Genomic DNA, 9358 nt, shown 5'->3' on the forward strand with positions numbered 1-9358 from the left:
TCAGACTACTGTGACTGTAGTAAGTTTAAAGATTAATCCAACTCTGTCAGGCATCTTAAACTTTGTTAGGGGTCTTGCATCACTGAGGTGTTTTTAGTAAACTTATCTGTGATGGCAAATAAGTGGTCCTGTCTTAATGTGCTGCTGATTCCTTTTATAGAATTTGATAGCTTGGCTGCATTTTTACCCAGAGGGAGGAGTACTGCATTGTAAGATGAACTTGCCATTGATACTTTTCTCTGAATGAATATTACTGATATTTGTGATGTTGTTCTGGATTCAGTTATAGATGCATCAAATCCCTTACCCTCCTGATAAAAGTAGTAGTAGGATGTGGGGTACGTTTCCAACATGCAAATGTAGGTAGGTGGTCAATGAGACAAGAACACAGTGTACCTGTGTATGTGAAGTGACCTGGTGTCTTTGAAAGTATCAAGTCTAAGATGTCTGCTACTCCTGTGTTATTGCCAGTCTTGTAGGTAATCTAATTAGTTCTACATAGCCCAGAAATATATAGTCGTCAGTACTCTAGTTTCATTTTTCTGTATTCTTTTTGTTGCTATGTCTACTGATCCTCAAGCCTTCTTAAAATGTATCTAGAAACCATTCGTTTGGAAAAGGGAAGAGAGAGAGAAATAGAGATGACCAGAGGGGATATCATCCAGGCAGCAATGGAGGTGTTTTAAGCCCTCTTCCACATCAAAGGTTGTAACCCCCACCTTTCTGGTTCATGTGAGCACCTGTGTCACATCAAGGCATCCTATACCATCCCCTTGCTTGCGCATACTTCCATCCACAAAAAATATGAGGGTTACTACTCATGTCCCCAGTCTTGGCTATTTTGCTGCTGTGCAAGCATCCACTTGCCTGGTAGTGACTGCGTGTCTAAAATCATGACTTCCTTCCCCCAAGATGGGTGATCCAGTGCCATCTAACTCCCATCTTCCCCACCCAACTCTTCCAGCACATAAGCCTCTAGTTGATTTCTGGTAATTTGGATCATAGTCGGGCCTTTATCCTTTTATGCCACAGAGTCAGACAATACTCTAGTTTCTGTCATGGATCATTATTTTTTTTTCCTCTCTCATCAAACATGTGCATTTGCTTCTCCCATCTTGGGTATTCCTCAGTGAGGATGAGAGTGGAAAAGGGAGGCCATCATACATGCAGCCTCAGTGGTGGTTTGTGCCCCTTCTGGCATCCTGGCATGAGGTCATATTTATTTAGGCTTAGACCCTCTCCTAGGCAGGGGGACAGATGACCCACATTACAGCAGAGACCACAATACCCTCCCAGATATGGATGCATACTCCCCTGCACTTGCAATAACAGCTACTGCTGAAATGCTTTGGTAGCCTAATGTCCACCCCCAGAACCACCTCTTGAAATAGCTCCCTGGGTTGATATGCTAAGCCTTACCTGTCAGTCCTGTCAAACACCCAATATTAATTGATCTCAAGGTTGCTTAGGTTGCAGTCAAGGCTTTATCCCTCTATGGCACCACAGCTGGTTTACCATGGTGTATTAAAGTCCCCTAACAGCATAAGCTCTGTTTTTGGTGCTGCTCTTCAAAGCATGACAGGGTGAAGTTGGGAAGTCTCTCACCTTGTACTCACTCTCACTTAATGCACTGGTGGGCTCAACTGTGTTCACTGCATAAATATGCCAGAAGATTATTTTCCTTAACTGCTGCTCAGTCTTGCCTATATAAAACATTGGACAGGCAGGACACTGGCCTGCATAAACAACTCCTTTCACGCCACAATAGGAAATTCCATTCAGTTTCATTTGTTTTGGGTAGTTCCCTAATTTAAAGCTACAACTTTCATAGATATATACACACTGTGAACAGGCTCCATATTTTTTTTCATTCCCTTCTTTGTTCTGTCCTTCCTCACAAAATAGTCACACTTATACTCAAAAGTTTTTTTTTTTAATTTTTCCCTTGTTTATAAACTATCTTAGATTGTGAACCTAATGTTCTAGTCAAATTATAGATTTCAAAAACATCTTCCCAGTTTTTGGGCAATATCATCTTGACTTCATCATTCAGTGTCCCGTGCTGTAAAGCATAGCTTTAATATAGTCTTCCCCTTTTTTGTTGCTGTAAGGTTAAAATGTTTGGGGAAACTTTAATATAGCAGGATATCTTTCATCTCTATTCCTAAATATATCTTGACTAATTTCGTCCAATATTTATCTTGGCTATTTCCTATCATAAAACATCTCTTGAAGAAGTTTCATTTTTTCTAGACAATATCATCATTTGAACTTTAATTCGTTTTTATTTCTGCCAAATCAGGTGGTTATTACCATAGTGTAACAAGGTGTTAGAATATGTTGCCTTCCTATAGAAAAAGAAGTTGTTTGTCATTGAAATGAAAGCATTACATGTTTTACTTGTTTTTGATTGTGCTCAAGGAAGAAATTTAAACTCTTAAGATCTTATCCATGGGTTAGCAGTTTTTTTGGTTATGGTTATTTGTTCTTGTTATAGGCTTATAGTTTGGCAAAAAACATCTACTTTCTGTTGCTTAAGTTGTTGTGCTAAGAGTTTTTGTGCTGTGGAGTTATTATCAAAAAGCAGTTGCTTAACAATCTTTCTAAACTCATGCATATTATTCAGATAAAACCCTATTTTCTCTTTAACACTCTGAATTGCACCTCTTCTTGTTTTTTAAGATTTCCCTTATTCTGCAATACTTTAGCCTTTATCAGCCCCTCTGAATAATTCCTTACTTCTTAAGGATATCTCTTTTTCTTTTATTTCTACACTATTTTTAAGCTCCACTTTTGTTTTATCCCACTCGCTTGCTATAACATCTGTAGACATTTCTATCTTACCTAATAGTTCTTGAGTAATTTTTACTACCCATACCATAAATTCCTCTCTTTTTAACAGGTAGGTGGGGAAGTGCCAGTATCTTGTTTTTACTTCATTACTCTGCATTTTAATTTTAGTTGTTATTGTTGCATGATCTGAAAATAGTCACTGGATGTGTGTTGGAAGCTTACAGCTAAATCTACATGTTCCAATGAAATACAATTTCTATTTGGTCTAGCCCAGTTATTGTATCTTGGAGAATAATAAGTAAATTCTGTCAAGTTCCTATTACTGAATTCACATCTCCAATACCAAATATTTTCATAAATTTCTTCAAAGATCTACCTTTTGTTATATTTTCCATTCCGGGTCCCCAGTATACATTCTCACCATTGCAAATCAAATTCTAATCCCCACCTATAGGTAATATTCCCTGCTGATGGCTGATTATTTCTCAAAAATATTGATTAAGCTCCATAACATCAGTTGTAAGTAGAATATAAATACATACCAGTGTAATCCTCCTTGCCAGTAGCCCCTTACTATCACAACCACACAATTACTATCTTTTTCTCTTCTATCACTACTGGAGCTCCTCTAGCAATTAGTATAACTATTCCCCTTTTCCTTTGACCCCTGATACTCTGCTGAATATCTGTCCTGAAATCCTTTCTTTATTAAATGCACGTTTACTTCTTTGCAAACGTGTCTCCTGTAGCAGTGGTATTTTGACCTCTGCATTTCTTAATATAATTCAGTACTCTTACCTTTTTGTCTATACCTGTGAAGTCATTCACATTCCAAAATACTATGTTTACTGTAGCTCTTATTCCCAACCATTGTATATGACAATTAAAATTTTAAAATGTGCATTTCCTGCTTTTGTGAAGCACACATCCTCTAATGTTTGGCAGGTTGATCTCTTATATGTTGTTTCTTGCCATCTCCATTTGAACTCATGTTACATTTTACAAGACTTTTGTTTTAATGTAAGTCATCAAACAAACAACAACAAAAACACATACAGAATACCCCATAATGTATTAACTTAAAACAAATACATAAAACAGTGCACATTTTCAAATAATGAAGTTTAACCCTACTGATAGGAGCATGTGTCCCAAATTGACAGCTGCACACACAGGAATAACTTAACCTAACATCAAGGTTAGGCATGCATAGTTGCATGTTACAGCTGTTCTCCTACTTACACTAATTGCTGTCTATTCCAGTCTTATATTTATTTCCCTCCCAGATGTGAAAAACAGCTTAAATGCTTTCAGAAAACATTAACTTTACTCTTAAAAAACTGCTTGGCTTGTTTTACTATTGAAATCCTGAAAATACATTTGTCGACTGGTTACAATGTCAACTAGAAATGTTGAATTCATAATGTCGAACAAGCAGCCAAGTTGAAACTGAATACATCGACACCTGTAGTTCAATATATTCAACATAGCAGGAGGTGACGTTGGTCACCCAAGCTACGCAGCTTAACATACTGTTACACACTATAGTGAATGGTACATGCATTTTACTGTTTTGCAGGGGGTCAATCCCCCCCTGCACCCCCTGCAGATTATAAATACAAATTCCAAGATTGCACTACAGTGAGGAAATGGGCTAATTCCCTGTTCCTCATAGAACTGCGATCTCCACCCACAATTCTGAACTCAGATAATTGAAGTACACCTTCCATTCATTGTTGTGTATTCCATGCATTCTGGTTCAGCATTCTGCCCCTTGGAAAAGTGCCTTTCGAACAAATGTTGTTCAAGCACAGGTACTTCACAATTTCAATAGCAATCCGCTTGGCTTTTATTGCTCTCCCTATAGTCAGATTGTGTCCATGGAAACAAAAGTACCAAATGTAAACCTCTCAACTTACAATGAACATTTATTCTCCAAAGGAAAACGTTTCATTACATTTAGTGTCCTATTTACTTGCTTACACACATGCACAAAAAACACTTGTTATTAAATTAAACCAGAGGCCTTAATCCAGACTACTATGCAAATGTAAGAGAGAGCATATCACATATCTACATATATTATTATCTATGCACTTTTACATCCCATTCCTCACCACAACTCAAGATTACAGCTTATAGCTTAAACATGCTTTTATCCAGCCATGCTTCTGTTTCTATATTGTAATGCCTATATTTCTTAAAAGTAAAAAAAAAAAAAACAAAGACATTTGTTTGCTTTAGTATCTTTATGACATACAATAATAACTGAAAATATTTTACTATATAACATGCAATTTATGTTATGAAATGTTTCATACTGTTAAGAAAAATGGTTTTAGTTATTTTTCTTTCTTCCTTCCTTCCCTTCATATTTCTTCCAATCATTTATGACATGAAGTTGGATATATGAGTTTCAGTGCTCCACAGATTTAACAAAATCAACAAAAGTCCAATCTTTCCTCTTTTTATTGTAAAGCCATATTTCACAAACATGACTGATGCTTTATAGTCTCATATTTATTCACTTATTTCAATGTTGCTATTCTTCTTCTTGTTCATCTCCATCTCCCAAAGCCAAACTTTGGTTCAAGTCCAAGGTTAGCTCCTGTGCTTATTTTTGTCTCTCAAGCATTTTCCTTTAGAACATTGGAAGAGGTTTCAGTGGCAAAGTCTTTCTGCACCTGGACCTTATCCTCACAATTGTCCAGATTTTTGCAGAACGTCCAGATTTTTGCCTTGTATTTTTGGCCTGGTTCTCTTAAAATTGTGGTTTTATGAAAAATCACTGGTAAGTCATCGAGGACTAAAGTCAGAAAATAATGACAGACATTTGAGATTCAGGCTTCATATCCTTCAGAAAATTCATGTTAATGTAAAACCTAGTAGTATATCAATTTTCTAAGTTTGTTAAAGGAGTATTTAAAAAGTGTCCCTATTTTTGGGCCTTTCTCCTCCCATTATTTGTGACTTTGTTCAGATTTCTTGCTCTTAGAGGTTGAGAGGTATGCATCTGTCAGTTTCTTCTTTCACACTAGGAGAGCTGAAATCAAGCTGTTGATCAGTGTGCAGCCATCTTGGAAGTCAGTGTAACGGGACATTTTTAGCAGATAAGACACAGAATAATCCAGTTATCTCGTAATAATAAAGTAAACTCCATAGAAAAATGATAAAGGTATGAATGAAATGCAGGGGATAGCAGGGGTATGTGGCTGTGACTGATGTTAGCATGTGTGCTTGCTGGAATATTTATTTCTGTGTTACTTTAATGAGCAAAAATGAGTCCTTACATAGCAAAAACGAACAGTAATCCTGGTTGGATTAATGTCTTATTGATATTTATTGTTTGATGACTGGTTAAATGACTAATTTTAAGGACATATTTCAGCCACTGTCTAGGAAAGGTAGCAATGCTGTGATGGTCCAGCAACTGTGAAATCATACTATCACACTTCTGTGAAAACTTAAGAGTTCCTGTCCATTAAATGTAGACCATTTTACTTGCCCAATGAGCTGAACGGGGTGAGTGTAACAGTGGTGTATATCCCACCTAGTGCTAATACCACTGAGGCTCTAAATAAACTATGCAATCACATGGGTGTGCTGCAGAGCAGAAATCATGACTTTGTACATGTGGCAGCTGGTGACATTAATAAAGCAGATCTGAAAAATGTACTCCCTCGCTAATGTGGACATTCCTACATGGGGGGATAATATCCTGGACAAGGTGTACATAAACTTAAAGAAAGCTTATAAGGCAGTGCAACTTCCACAAATGGGGAACTCTGACCATTATACCATCTTGCTATTGCCAGCTTACAAACCTGCACTGAATAGAGAGAAGCCCACAAAGAAACAGATCAGGGTATGGCTTGAGGGGACTATGGAGCCCCTCCATGACTGTTTTGAAAGAACCAACTGGGATATGTTCAAGGAGTCAGCCACAATGAATCAGCATCTGAACATTGATTAATATACTGAGGTAGTGATGGCATACATTTCAAACTGTGTTGATGGGGAAACAAATACCAAGAGTATCACTATTAGGCTAATCAAAAGCCATGGGTCACCCCTAAGGTATATGAGCTTCTGAAGGAGAGAAACACAGCTTACTGGGCTAAGGACAAAGCAGCCCTAAGTGTAGCAAGAGGTAATCTGAGAAAGGGTATAAAGGACACAAAAAGGGAGTATGGCAGAAAGGTGCAGAGCCACACTGAAGACATGAAGGATCCATGGAGACTATGGCAAGGTGTACAAGAGACCACTGACTACAAAATCAGGTCAGGACAGTGTGAGGACAGCATCACATTCCTGGACAGTTTGAATATCTTCTTTGGTAGATTTGAGGAAAAAAACAACAGGTTGGGACTAAAGCTACCCACTGATGAGAAGGATGCAGTACTCAGCCTCTGCACAGAAGCGGTAAGAAGAGAGCTAAGGAGAGTGAACCCCAGGAAGGCTGTTGGCCCAGACAATATACTGAGCAAGATGTTAAAAGGTGTGCTGATCAATTATGCATAGTGCTCAAGGAAATATTTAACACTTTTCTTGTCATGGTGAAAGTACTGTCATGCTACAAGGAAACTAGCTACCTAAGAAAACCATTCCCTCCAGCCCTAATGACTACAGATCAGTCGCTCTGACATCCAATATTATGAAATATTTTGAGCAGCTGATGAAAAAGCTTCTTTCATCATGCCTACCTCCTGATTTTGACCTTCTGCAGTTTGCATACAGAGCTAACCGATCCATGTCTGATGCCACAATCAGTAGCACTACACATCTCCCTTGAGCATTTAGAGGGCAAAGACAACTATGTGAGGCTGCTGTTCATAGACCAGCTCTGCAATTAATACGGTAGCACCAAATCAGCTGATAGTGCATATTTAGGAATCCATAAACATCACTGTAACTGGATCCTGGGCTTCCTGATTGAGTGACCACAGAGGGTGTGTTCGGGTAAGAACACATCAAAGTGCATCACAATTAACACCGGGGTTCTACAGGGATGTGTTTTCAGCCCACTGTTATTCAGCATCCTGACCCATGACTGCTATGCTAGGCACAAGTCCAACCACATCATCAAGTTTGCTGATGACACCACAGTCATTGAGCACATCACAAAGGAGGACGAAAGGGTATATAGAAAGGAGGGAGCATCTCTGATCAGTTGGTGCAAGGGGAACAACCTTGACCCAAATTTTAGCAAGACCAAAGAGATCATCATTGACTTCAGGAAAAGGAGAACAAACCACCCAGTCCTCAGGATCAATGGTGAGAGTGTGGAGAGGGTTAAGAGAACAAAATTCCTGGGTGTACACATACCAGAGGATCTCTCGTAGTTAGGAAACACCAGCCATCTGGTCAAGAACATGCACCAATGCCTCCACTTTTCAAAAGGCTGAAAAAAGCTAAGCTTTCTCCTCATATTCTGTCCACCTTCTATAGAGGTGCAATATTGAGCATCCTCAATTGCAACTTCACAGTGTGGTTTGGAAGCTGCACAGTTACAGAAAGGAAGGCACTACAATGAGTGGTGAGGGTTGCAGAGAAGGTAACAGGTTCCAGTCTTCCATCTATACAACATCTTTATTCTGCAAGAAGCATCTGAAAGGCCACCAAAATAATACAGGACAATACAAATCCTGAGCATGGACTGTTTAAGCATCTGGCATCGGGCAGGTGATATCGCAGCATCTGCTGCAGGACTACAAGATTTAATAACAGTTTCTACCATACAGTGATTAGACTCCTGAACTCTGGCACTAGTCTCAGGGGTCTGGACACATAAGTCAATTTTTATTTATTTGTGTAATATATACTTACATATATTCCAAGTAAGTACAATATTTATTTATTATATCCATAGTCAGTATAATTTATACCACTCAAGTGCAGTATTAGACAAATAACTTAGGCATTGTTCAATCTGTAGTGTGTTTTGCATTACTTTAAACAGGGTAGTTAATTTAACTCGGGGGGGGGTATTCTTTTTGTACATGAGTGTTGGTAAATGTCTCTGCTCTTTGTTGCATGTATTGGGAGTAGTATTGTATCTGTTAGTTATTTTTATTCCTCTACTTGTATGTGTTGTTTCACTTCCCTTTGTAATCTCAAAAATTGGCCTGGTGCACAAAATTTAATTTAGGCTGCACGTGTGTAGTTCTAAATGACAATAAAGTTTACTTTGTCTTTGAATGGAAATTTTAAACGCTTTATTCAGTACTCAGACTGAACTAGCAATTTCATTTAATGAGGGAGACAGTAAAATAAAATGAAACAATGAAAATTAAAAAGTAAAGATAAAAGCATTTTCATTCTCTAAGAGAATCTGGAGTAGTTGTTAGTGTAAAAATATATATTACACTAATATACTGTAAAAGTGTAAATTAGAACACTATACTGTAATTACATGTATTACAACATTATTCTGTAATAGTATAAATCACAATAGTATAGAATACAGCTAATTTATGTCTGCTAATACCATCCAAACGTCATTAAGAAGATCAGAAAAGTAATCTGATGTTCAAAAGAAATTAAAATATTGGAAAAAGTCCTGAAA

General features: G+C 37.7%; 1 pseudogene; it reads right to left on the minus strand.

The window, feature by feature from the left end:
- The window catches only part of LOC122802380, a 67872-nt pseudogene extending 66084 nt beyond the window's left edge, over positions 1 to 1788 (minus strand).
- Positions 1789 to 9358: the final 7570 nt, after the last annotated feature.

The sequence above is a fragment of the Protopterus annectens genome, chromosome 5.part0 (assembly GCF_019279795.1).
Source record: "Protopterus annectens isolate FY-2018-M chromosome 5.part0, PAN1.0, whole genome shotgun sequence".
In the NCBI taxonomy this organism is placed as follows: Eukaryota; Metazoa; Chordata; order Ceratodontiformes; family Protopteridae; genus Protopterus; species Protopterus annectens.